Source organism: Hemiscyllium ocellatum, chromosome 9 (genome assembly GCF_020745735.1).
Source record: "Hemiscyllium ocellatum isolate sHemOce1 chromosome 9, sHemOce1.pat.X.cur, whole genome shotgun sequence".
NCBI classification, from domain to species: domain Eukaryota; kingdom Metazoa; phylum Chordata; class Chondrichthyes; order Orectolobiformes; family Hemiscylliidae; genus Hemiscyllium; species Hemiscyllium ocellatum.
In genome coordinates, this window is record NC_083409.1 from 34,988,458 (window position 1) to 35,001,537 (window position 13,080).

Genomic DNA, 13,080 nt, shown 5'->3' on the forward strand with positions numbered 1-13,080 from the left:
GCAGTTCCTGCGGTGGCAGGGGAAGGTGCCAGGATGGGAGGGTGGGTTCTCGGGGGGTGTGGACCTGACCAGGTAGTCACAGAGGGAACGGTCTTTGCAGAAGGGGAAAAGTGGTGGGGAGGGAAATATATCCCTGGTGGTGGGGTCTTCAATATGGACTTCAACAGTTTCCTCATTTCCCTTCCCCCACCTCACCCTAGTTCCAAACTTCCAGCTCAGCACTGTCCCCATGACTTGTCCTACCTGCCTATCTTCTTTTCCACCTATCCACTCCACCCTCCTCCCTGACCTATCACCTTCATCCCCTCCTCCACTCACCCATTGTACTCTATGCTACTTTCTCCCCATCCCCATCCTCCTCTAGCTCATCTCTCCCCTCGTCAGGCTCTCTGCCTTTATTCCTGATAATAAAGGGCTTTTGCCCGAAACATCGATTTTGCTGCTCCTCGGATGCTGCCTGAACTACTGTGCTCTTCCAGCACCACTAATCCAAAATCTGGTTTCCAGCATCTGCAGTCATTGTTTTTACCTATAATCTATATTACACAAGTCAGGAGAGTGATGGAATATTTTTCACTAGCCTGAATAAAAGCATTTAAAAAGCTTGACACCATTGAAGACAAGCAGCCTACTTCATTGCCTCACCATCCATTACCTTAACCACCCGCTCCCTTTAATGAGACACAGTGGCAGTACCATGTACCACCTACAAGATGCCTGCCAAGCTTTTTCCAATGGTACCTTGCAAACCCGTAACCTCAACCACATAGCAGGATACGGGTGATGGATACTTGGGAACAACAGAACCTGCAAGCTCTTCTCTCCACTCCTGAGTTGCAATTATATCACGGCTCTTTCACTTCCTTTTAACAGAATAGTAGATGTACTTACCCGGTATGGACTGCAACAGATCAAGAAGAAAGCTCACCAACATTTTCTCAATTATTAATAAATAAATAGTGCTGGCCTAACCAGTGACACCAACATCTCATGAATTAATAAAAAAAACACTCTGTACATATGTCTAAAATATGCATGAATGGAACTCAGTAGCAAGTACCACATGCAATCTTCAAAAATATGTAACATTGAACACTTGCTAAATAAATGCTCAAAGTTTTCCTCTTACCAATAGATACTAACATTTTACTTCCAAAATTGTAGAACCTTCACTGTTTTTCATCCAGTGTTCCTAGAGGGACAACAAATTAAGCATGTTCAAATGAGCACCTCAATGTATTCGGCTGTAACTCACACCCCCACCACCCCCCAAATTTCTTTAATCTCTCAAAAAACAACAAGCAGTGAATAATATTTTTAGTCCAAGTCTAAATCAGGTACATCAGAAATTGCACTAACTCAATATTAATATTATCACATTCATCTTTGCAAAATATAACAAATTATGATAAAGTTTGTTATTGTTCAATGCATCATGATCTCTCAAATATAAGTAGATAGACTGCATTGATTACTGTGACATATGTCATAATGTACACAGGTATAAAACACAGCATACTTATTTCTCTATTAAAGACAATGTATGTATAATTTTACATATGACACTATATAGAATTCAAGTATGTAACATGAAGTTCTAAATTTTTGCCATTCATAATATGAGAATATAATACACACCAAATCATTTATCCATTATGTTATATATATATATGTATATATAAATGATTTGAAGGAGACTATAAATGGCTAATTAGCAATTCTGCTCAAGACATGAAGATTGAGGGAGCTGTGGATAATGAGGAGAATTCTCGGAGAATGCAGCAGGTTATAACAGCTAGAAACTTGGGCGGTAAAATAGCAGATGGAGTTTAATCTGGACAAAAGGGAGGTGATGCATTTTTGGAGATGTCATGAAGTATACAGTAAATGGCAGAACCCTTGATAGCATCTTCATGCAGAAGTATCTATGTGTACAGGTCCACAGTACCGTGAAAGTTGCAACAAAAGTGGGTAAGGTGGTCAAGAAGGCTTATGACATGTTTTGCCTTCACTAGATTGGGCACGGAGAATAAAAATTGGCAAGGCATGTTACAGCTGTATAGAACTTTAGTTAGGCCACATTTCGAATATGGTGTATAGTGCTGATCACCACATAAGCAGAAGGATGTGGAAGCTTTAGAGAGAGTGCAGAAATGGTTTATTAGGATGTTGCCTGCTTTGGAAGGAGTTAGCCATGAGGAGAGATTGGACAAATTTGGTTGGTTTTCCATTGAACATCAAAGAATGATGAGCAACCTGATGAAGTTTACAAAATTATGAGAGACATGTATAGAATGGATAGTCAAAGCCTTTTTCCCAGAGTAGAAATGTCAACTTCTACAGTATGTTGTAAAGGTTAAAAGGAGTAAGCTTAAAGGAGATGTGAGAGGCAAGTTATCTTTGAAAGTGGTAAGTGCCTGAATGCACTGCTAGTGGAGGCAGCTACAATAGCAATGCATTTTGCAGATATATGTATAGGCTGTGAATCATAGAATCCCTCGGAATAGAGGAAATGGATGGCCTGGAGGCAAGTTTATAAAGGCGTCATGTGTTGGCGCAGTCTTGATGGGCCGACTGGCCTGTGCCTGTGCTCTATTGTTCTTTGTTCTTTGTTTAACTATCGTTTTAACACACAACATTGATATATAGACTGCTGCAACAGATAACACGCTACAGACTTACGATCTTTTGTGTAGACTTGTTTTGTTGTGAGCATGTAATATGTGAGTATAAATAAATAACTTATAAATACATAATGTACACCATGTGACCTCCTTTTAATAAATAGCTTACAATATACACCACTATAAATACATAACAGACAACCTGTCAGATAACTAACATGTAATGTTTAAAGCAGTGCTTCCAATCTGCGCATCAATACTCCAAGCAGTGCTGTGAGCTCTGGGGCAGCAACAGCCTCCTTGGAACGTTGACTAATTCAGGACAGCTTTGTGTCTGCTTTAACAGGCTCCCACTCTCACCACCCCACAGCCTCAACTCCTCACTCGCTAAGTTGTCACTAAGGAGTCATGATCATTTTCAAGCCTTAAAATGGGGTCACAGCGGGACACGTTTAGGAAGCACTTTGGTCGAGCCCTTCTGTCATAAATATACAGCAATTTATACTGAGCTGTCCTATTTAACATGTACTATATACGGATTGCTCAATTATACAACGTATTGGCTGTAGATTGCTCTTCAGCAGATTTAAAAGTAAATCCCTGCAATACTGTCATGACTATATATGCACACCATGTCGAGCTTCTATAAGTTAATTCACTGCATCAACATCTAAATGTACAACTAACTAATTTATAATCTTTCATAAATATATTACACCAGGTTGAGCTTCTCACAAGTAGGTTATACATAATGTCTGCATGCAGCTAAACTATGTGATCAAAGCTATATCACTCACTATGCAAAAAATACATATTCAAAGACATACAGTCAAGAGATCATTCACATACATTGTACATCAAGTCATACGACACAAAAACAGGCCCTTTGGTCCAACTCATCCATGCCAATTAGACATCTTAATCTGCACTAGTTCCATTTTCCATTATTTGTCTGTGTCCCTCTAAACTTTTCCTATTCATTTGCCCATTCAGATGTTGTAATTGTACCTGTCTCTACCACTTTCTTTAGCAGCTTGCTCCATACATGCACCACCCTCTGTTTGAAAAGAATTACCCTTCAGGTCCTCTTTGAATCTTGCCCCTCTCATCTTGAACCTATATGCCCCTCTAGTTATGGACGCACCACACTAGGACCATGGCTATTGACCATATTCACACCCGCCATGATTTTATAAACCGCTATAAGTTCACCCCTCTGCCTCTGATACTCCGAGGAAAAAAGCCCCAGTCTATTCAAACCCTCCTTATAACTGAAACCCTCCAGTACTGGAAAATTCTTGTGAAACTTTTCTTCATCGTCTCAAGTTTAACAACATCCATCCAAGGCATGCACATGTAGACACTCCTGCTGACACATGCACTAAAGTACACACTCTTGTGTATACACAGATTCTTAAGGGGAGTGCACATACATGTTCATACACAGCAGTCACAGGACACAAACGTAGAAATATAAAAGAAGGATATACAGCCACATATGTACACTCACAAAATTCCTGCAGATACAATCAAACATGATTCAGGGCAGGCAGGGATTGCCGTCTACAGGATTTATTCAGTGGTTTCACAGTTTCTATACTTAATGTTGACTCTCTCAAATCTGACCTTGTTCTCTTCAAGTCGATTTGTGTCAAAAAGGTTCAACCCAGAAATAAACATGGAATTCCATATTGCCTGCTAGCAACCAGCCTGTACAAGAGGGTAGAATTTTGCCGTTAGAAATGTCACAGCCATCATTACGGAAGAGTTATTAAGCAGCTAAAGCTTTAACCAAGTATGATCTAATTTCAACTGTGAATTTATATTATATTAAACTGAGCACATCGGGCAAAGGCTTTTTTTTTCATTATAAATGAAGTAGGTATTTCCCAAATAGGGACATGTTACATCGGCTTTAATGGATAGACCGTCATTGACAGTCATAAAATGAAATGAAAAGTAGAGATTCACATTGTAATTACTGCTACTAGAGCAACACTTAGGGTTAGCAAATTAAACGCTGCAGAACCTTGACCCCTTTATTCATTCAGTCACTGTTGTAGATCAATCTCAGCAGGAAAGCTCTCATTGCAGAGATTTTACATGAACAGTTTTATCAAAGAATCTTCCACGGCTCAGCTAATTGACAAATTTGTTAAGCGCTTATAGCTACTTGGGATGCAGTGGGTTTGCTTCTTTATAGGTATCTGTAAATGGGAGTATATTTTTCTCTGTTTAACCAAACTAGTTATAATGAGTGTATAATTCCCTGTCACTTGACTGTATATTGTCAAGCCATAAAGTTCCTGTGATTTTGTCACATAGAACATAGAACATACAAGATTACAGCACAGTGCCGGCCCTTCGGCCCTCGACGTTGCGCCAACCTGTGAAACCATTCTGAAGCCAATCTAATCTACACTTTTCCATGATCATCCATATGTTTATCAAATGACCATTTAAATGTCCTTAAAGTTGACGAGTCTGCTACTGTTGCAGATGGCGGTTCCGCGTCTTTACTACTCTCTGAGTAAAGAGTGTACCTCTGACATCTATCCTATACCTATCACCCCTCAATTTAAAGCTATGTCCCCTTGTGCTAGCCATCACCATCTGAGGAAAAAGACTCTCACTATCTACCCTAACGACTCTTCTAATCATCTTGTATGTCTCTATTAAGTCACCTCTCAACCTTCTTCTCTCTAACGAAAGCAGCTTCAAATCCCTCAGTCTTTCCTTGTAAGACCTTCCCTCCGTACCAGGCAACATCCTGGTAAATCTTCTCTGTACCCTTTCCAATGCTTCCACATAACTCACGTTGTTACTTTACTGGTACGGATGTCAATTCAAAGCCTACTGGCGAAGGGAGTTAAAAATGAAACCCAATGTGAACAAAATGTTCCTCAGCAAAACTATGGAAGTGAGATAAACCTATCATAGAACATGATGGCTATCCAGATAAATACAATCCAATTTTTTGATGAGGCAACTACCTGATAGGATTTTTGGAATGATTAATTATTTTTAAAAGTTATTACAAGTTGCTCTTCCCTCCAAATAGTTACAGGTTGATGCTGTTAGGTACTATAACCCAGGTAGTCTTGAATCCCTCATCTAAGCCCTAAATTGAAGGTTGGCAAGTTCACTAGCAAAAGCATGCCTACAGAAATTGCTGCAGAACAGTGCTAGGAAATCAGCCCATCATCTTCAAGCAAAAAAAATATGAAAATGGGCTTGGATCTTGCCTGCTGTTCTGAAATGCAAAGTCAGAAAGGGAATGGCAGCAACCCTGACACTAACCCGAATGCATTCAGAGTTATCTAAAAATGTCACTACGGTGAAGACAATATTTGCCTCATAAGCAAGTAGAAGATCAGGTGCAATCCCTTTCATGAAATGGGAAAGTAATGAAAACTACAGTCACAGCTCTTCCAGAAAATGTGAGCACCTACTGTGGGATTCCTGAGCTGTCAACAAGGGGAAAGACGAAACTGATAATATCCATCTCATCAAACCTATACAACAATGGTGACTTCTGTACATCAAAGAAATGGCAGGCATGCAATTGGAAGAGGTAACAATCTCCTTCTGGGTCAGGGATTAGTGAGTGCAAGTTCCACCGTGTAGTTAGAGTTCTTGATCTAGGTTGACATTCCAAGCCTTACTCAGCAGATGTTGCTACTGTGGCAATGTTGCCCCCATTGAATTTGATATCCTGTCTACTTATTCAGTTACATATTAAATGTCTTGCGCCGCATCATGGATTGTTCCCTGTGCCCGGCTCTTAATTCCTCTCTCAAACAGCACCACCAGAAGAACCAAGTAGACTTAGTGATGGGCACAGAATTTTTACCATATTAGACTAAACAACTTTTGTCCACCTAATCTTGGAGACTAATTACTACAATTAGCCAATGTCATTATTGTTGTAAAATGTGTGATTATCAAAAAACTAGATAGATTTTGTTCTTTTCTCATGTAGAAAATCAAATGCCTTTTAACAAAAGCAAAATCAAGATGGGGAGTGAACAAAATACCTCAATGATCTAAAGTGCTACATAAGTGCAAATGTGATATATTTTAATATATTTTTGATGTCATGATTATTTAAGACGTACTATTTGCAGAAATGGTATTTCTTAACTGCATCAGTAAGTTGTTCACACCTTCTAATGTTTAGATTCTATAGGTAACCTGCTTCCAATCCTTGTTGCAATTGTAAAGCATTGATAAGAGACGATGAACGGTCACACTTCTGAAACAATGTGACTTCTCATTAGAAAATCAAAAGTCATGTTTTATTGTCATGTAAATCCTGCTTTGCATCACATTTTGATCTGACCGTATTAACAATTAGTTATTCTCACAGGGTTTAATATAATCGCATTGCACTGTGAAAAATATTATCTGACCTACAAGGATCATTTAGATTAATGTCAAACTATCTGGTGTTCAGGCATCATTTTAAGGTTAACAGATGTAAAGAAAGTTATTGTGCTTACCTGAGAAGCTGAAGCTGATCAGTGCAGTACTGTAAAGTTCTGTGAGGGAGAACGCCCGGTATATATTATTGTATCAGGATGAGACGAAATATCTCATAAGGTTTAACCAGTTTAAGTGGAAGCAATCTATTTTTTGTATTAACTCACAAGATGTGGTTGTCACTGGCTGGGCCAGTATTTCTAAGTATCCCAAAGGAGTATCTCCTTAATCATTGCGGTCCCTATGGTGTGAGTACACCATCAGCGTCATTGGGGATGGAGTTCCAGGATTTTGACTGAGCGACAATGAGAAATGAATGATATAATTCCAAGTTGGGATGGCACGTGAATCGAAGGGGAACTTGCTGGAGGTGGTATTTGCCATGCATCTTTGCCATTGTCTCTGTAGTTGGTAGAGCTCCCATGTTTGGAAATGTTGCCCAGACATGAGTTGTTGCTGAGCATCACATAAATTAAATACTCTGCAAAGCGACTGAATATTAAAGGTAATGGATGGGATCTTAATCAAACAGGCTGCTTTTTCATGGATGGTATTAGGCTCCTTGAGTATTGTTGAACTCATCCAGGCAAGTTGGGAGCATTCCATCATGCTTCTGACATGTGATTGTAAAAAAGTGGACCATTTTTGTGAATTCATCATAGGACTCATCATTGAACCTCACAGACTCTGCCTGATCTTGTAGCCACAGTCCAGTTCAGTTTCAGAGCAATGGGTGACTTTTCAGGGTATTGATAGTGTGTGTTATTGTCCTTCTCTAATCACCCTTGAGAAGATGGTGGTGAGCTGCATTTGTAAACTACTGCAACCTATTGGGTGGAGGTACACCCACAATGCCATTAACGAGGAAGTTCCAAGATTTTAACCCATCAACACTGAAGGAACAACAATATATTTCCAAGTCAGGATGGTAACTGGCTCAGAGGGGTATTTGTATGTGTGGTGTTCCCATGCATTTGCGGCTCTTGTTATTATTGAGTGGCGTAGCTTCATAGCACTGCCTCTGACATCATCCATCATTTCGCTGATAATTGAGAGTAGACAGATGAGTCAGTAATTGGTTGGATTAGGCCTCTCCTGCTTTTTTATGGGCAGGACATAAATGGGCAATTTTCCATGCCGGGTCAGTGCCAGTGCTACAGTTACATTGGAAAAGTTTGCCTAAGTTAATTCAGTATGTAGAGGGCATCCTCAATATGAAGGTGGTAGTTTTGTCACTACAGGGATTGTACGATGGTCACTTGTAGCAGAACAGATGAACAAAACCATCTGCAGCAGGTCACTTTGTGAGGAGGAGCCAAGTGTTTTTGTCTCTCTTGTTGCAGCTCTCCCCACTTGCTGCAGAAAGAGTCCCACTGCTATGTCCAGCACAGCAAGGGACCTTGGCAGAGAGGGAGGAGCAAGTGCATTTAATGCTGTTACCCTGAAAGAGCACAGCAAGATTATTCTCCATGAAGTCATTGCTATTACTGTTTCAGCAGTCATTGTGTTTGTCTGAAGGACAGATTACTGGACTGCTGTGACACCATGTAAGCCTCTATAACCCACAGCCGTGATGACAACAGTCTGAGCTTGGATGGAAGCTAGCTGATTTTACATGACTTCATTCCAAGCTGCTACAGCAACACTGAGACATTTGGGTGACTGCAGTTTGTGCAGCCTATGTGTTGTACCATCCAAGGTAATGTTAAGGGGAAAAGTTCCAGATTTTTGAATCAGCGATGTTGGAGGAACGGCGATTATATTTCTAAGTCATGGCGTTGCGTGGCTTGAAGGGTAAATTACAGGTGGTGGTGTTGCCCTTTATTTGCTGTTCTTATAGTCTAGCTGTTACAATTTGGGGGTTTGGAGGGTTGAAGAAACCTTGGCAAGTTATTGCAGTGAATTTTGTGCATGATACATACTGTTGCCACTGTGCATCAGTGGCAGAATGAATGAATGTTTCAGATGGTAGAAAGGATGCCAAATCAAGTGATTTAATTTGGGTGAAATAATTTCAGTTTAAGTTGTCAATTCTTTAACCTTAATATGACTAGTTAATTCCAATTTACATTTGAAGAGAAAGCTAATTTTGAATACTACATAGGAAGATGCAACACAGAGAACCCACTTCTTAGGTTTTTAGTAGGGATCATGTTTCAAGTTTGGTTTTACATTGAGCTTTAGTCATGAGACACAAATTTAATATATTTTATATGATGAGGTGAAATACTTCAATCTTATGCATTTTGCAAATCTGCTATTTACTACTTTTTTGTATGTATCTGTTTGTTTATTTTACTGTTTAAGTCACACTCTGAGGGATTATCTATACCAAAAACAAAAGATCATGTAAGAGGTTGTAATATATTCAGTTATCTGCATGAGTTTAGGATTTTCTGCTTGACCTCTATGGTTGAGCACTGCCTGACATCTCAGCATTGGCAGAAGATTGCTCCCATTCAAAGGGAGCAAAGTATCATTTCTGGGAGTAGGTAATAGTTTGGAGGAGCATTATGGAGCTTAGGTTGTTACAGGGGATGCAATACTACACATGGACCTTAGGATGAGCTAGAAAATACCACTTGTTACAGGTACAATAGAGTCACAGTGATAAGTAATAATGTTGAAAACAGAGCACTTCACTTTTCCATGGAAGCTGAGATTAGATTAGACTCCCTACAGTGTGGAAACAGGCCCTTCGGCCCAACAAGTCCACACCGACCGTCCGAAGAGCAACCCACACAGACCCATTCCCCTACCCCTAGCACTGTGGGCAATTTAGCATAGCCAATTCACCTGACCTGCACATCTTTGGCCAGTGGGAGGAATCCAGAGCACCTGGACGAAACCCATGCAGACACAGGGAAAATATGCAAACGCCACACAGACAGTTGCCCAAGGCGGGAATTGAATCCGGGTCCCTAGTGCTGTGAGGCAGCAGTGCTAGCCGCTGTGCCACCCATATTTATATTGAAGAGATATGTGCTTTTCTAGTTTTTGGGCTACCTGAACTTTTTATATATATTGAAGGCTAAGTTGAAACTCTCTCTTCGTTTAGTTTGAATATGCCTTTCATGGACTCTTTATTTTAGCAAGAAATTGATACCTTTCATAGACTATTTTTACATCAGTGAGAAATTGAGTACAATGCATCAGACTAGGCTAACAATAACTCATTTCCCAGGACCTGATTCTATCAGTTGAATTTTGTATTTCTTTGACAAACTTCTACTGTGTTTTTTGGAGGGGTTCTCACTGCAAAGCCTTGAATATTTTCTCACCCTATCTCATCAAACTTGCCTCATTAATTGTCTGAGCATGTCAGTTGTCTGACATGTTCAATTTCCATCCCATTCTATCACATGGGTTTCCCTGAGCGACTCATCATTCAGCAGATGCTCCAGAATTCAATTCATCCCTTGTGTCTAGGCCATCTTTAAAAACCCAACTTCTCAGTAAAATAAAAAAGAATCTATGGAAGATATCTTTTGAACTAGGTAAAGCAAGAGTTTCATCATGGCTTTTAGTATGTATAAAACAGCCCAAAAACTAGAAAAAAAACTAAATCTGTTCAATATAATTATGCGCCCAGACAAGGCTGTATTTCTTTCTATGAGGGCAATAGAACACAATAGCACAGAAAAAATTCATTGCAAGTGGGATTCTTCCCATCATCTGTCTCCTCATCAGGAGACAATCCTCACTCTGACAGCCCCAAGCAGTGTGTGGACAAGCAGAAGGCAGGAAGAACATAGCAAGCCAGGCAGCATCAGGAGGTGCAGAAGTCGGCATTTCAGGTGTAACCCTTCGTCAGGACTCATCACAGCCTAAGCAGTGTGTGGACAGATATCAGAGGCTGCCCTTGACTTAATGCGTAGCTCCTGAGCAAAGGGCTGATAACAACTATGACAAGTTTCCTGACTTTGTATCTGTACTACTCAGGAATAGCGTGGTGGTTCAGTGGTTAGCACTGCTGCCTCACAGCGCCAGGGACCCAGGTTTGGTTCCACCCTCGGGCAACTGTCTGTGTGGAGTTTGCACATTCCCCCGGTGTCTGTGCTGGTTTCCTCTGGGTGCTCCAGTTTCCCACCACAGTCCAAAGTTGTAAAGGTTAGGTGAACTGGTCATGCTAAATTGCCCGTAGTGACTGGGGATATGCAGGCTAGGTAGGTTAGCCATGGAAAATGTAGAGCTACAGGGATAAAGTAGCAGGTTGGGTGTCGGTGGAATGTTGTTTGGAAAGTCAGTGTGGAATCGATGGGCCAAATGGCCTGGTTTCACACTATGGAATTCTATGATTCTAAACAGCAGAAATAATAAGTGTGAGGTCTTGCATTTTGGAAAGTCAAATCAAGGTAGGAGTTTCATGGTGAATAGTAGGGCCTTAAGGAATATAATGGAACAGAGGGACCTTGGAATTTAGGTGCACAGGTTCTCTGAAAGTGGAGTCACAGGTAGAGAGGACAGTGAAGAAGGCTTTTGGCACACTGGCCTTCATCAGTCAGGGCATTAAGTACAGAAATTGTGAAGTTATGTTGCAGTTGCACAGGACATTGGTGAGGCCACACTTGGAGTATTGTGTCCAGTTTTGGTCACCTTGCTATAGGAAGGGTATTACTAAACTGGAAAGAGTGCAGAAGGAATTTACAAGGATGTTGCCAGGACTCAATAATCTGAGTTATAGGGAGAGGTTGAACAAGCTCGGACATTTTTCTTTAGAGCAAAGGAGACTGAGGGGCGATCTTATAGAAGCGTATAACATCATCAGAGGCATGGATAGGGTGAATGTACTCAGTCTTAAGGAATTGAGGACTAGAGGGCATCAGTTTAAGGTTAGAGGGGAAAGAATAAAAGGGAACCTGAGGGGTAACCTTTTTACACAGAGGCTGGTACGAATATGGAATGAACTGCCAGCAGAAGTGGTTGAGGCGGGCATATTAACAACACTTAAAAGGCATTTGGACAAATACGTGGATAGGAAAGGATTAGAAGGATAGGAGCCAAGTTCAGGGAAATGGGGTTAGTGAGGATGGACGTTTTGGTTGGCATAGACCAGTTTGGGCTGAAGGGCCTGTCTCTGCTGTAGAACTCTATGACTCTATGAGCATTATTAGTATCTCTAGCTGAGGAGGCAAAGGACATAAAAGCACTGGAAGGCAGGGATGCTGTGAGTATCCAGATAGGTGAAAGCGAGTGAGCCATGACAGCGAGTGAAGAGCCCAGAGATGTCGTGTGGCCCATCATGAGCTGGTTCCATGTCCAGAAGCACACCATATCCTTGCTGCAGCATTACAATGATAATTTGATGGAGGTGCACCATTGAAGAGTTGGAGAATTCTATGGGTAGATTGGAGATGTCCTGCAAAAATTCTTAGAGACTGGCAAATGTCAGATGCCAATGTCCATGGATGTGGGGTGCATGTGACCATTGCTTAGAGAGTGTGCCCTAAGATATTTTTGCCCAGTTTCCAACATGGAGATTGTTCTGAGCAACCAGAGAGCTGAAATGGACATGTACACGTTCTGGCATTATTGTCAAGTTTTCCTCATGTTTATCTTGTTTACGCGTCTGGTAAGATGGGAGTGTGAATATTAATGAGGTGAGTTGCAGCTTCAAGAAGGCATTCAATGAGCATCAAGTGACACCTTGCTGCTGCCTTGTGAAAATCTCACCAGGCTGCTTGTGAAAAGCTTAAAAAGTGGAAGAAAATAATCTTTATTGTCAGAGATGGACCTCACTGCACTTGCCATCCAATTCTGTCACACATCGCACCACTGACCACATCACTCAGACCCCTAGAAGATCTGGCTTATGTCACTTCACACAGAACACTCTGAACAGGTTTCTGATTTCGCAGGCTATCATAATATCCAAGTGCTTATCATGTAACTTTATTAGAAATCATCTGGCTGCCTTGCCAAGGCAAATGGCAACAGCCAGCATGGATTTGTTAAAAGACAAATTGTTTAGGTA

The 13,080-nt window shown here is 40.8% G+C and overlaps 1 protein-coding gene across 1 annotated transcript in view; it reads left to right on the forward strand.

Annotated features, from left to right (window-relative positions):
- lhx4 (LIM homeobox 4) overlaps window positions 1-13,080 on the forward strand; it is a 288,742-nt gene that overhangs the window by 172,915 nt on the left and 102,747 nt on the right. The window lies entirely within an intron of this gene.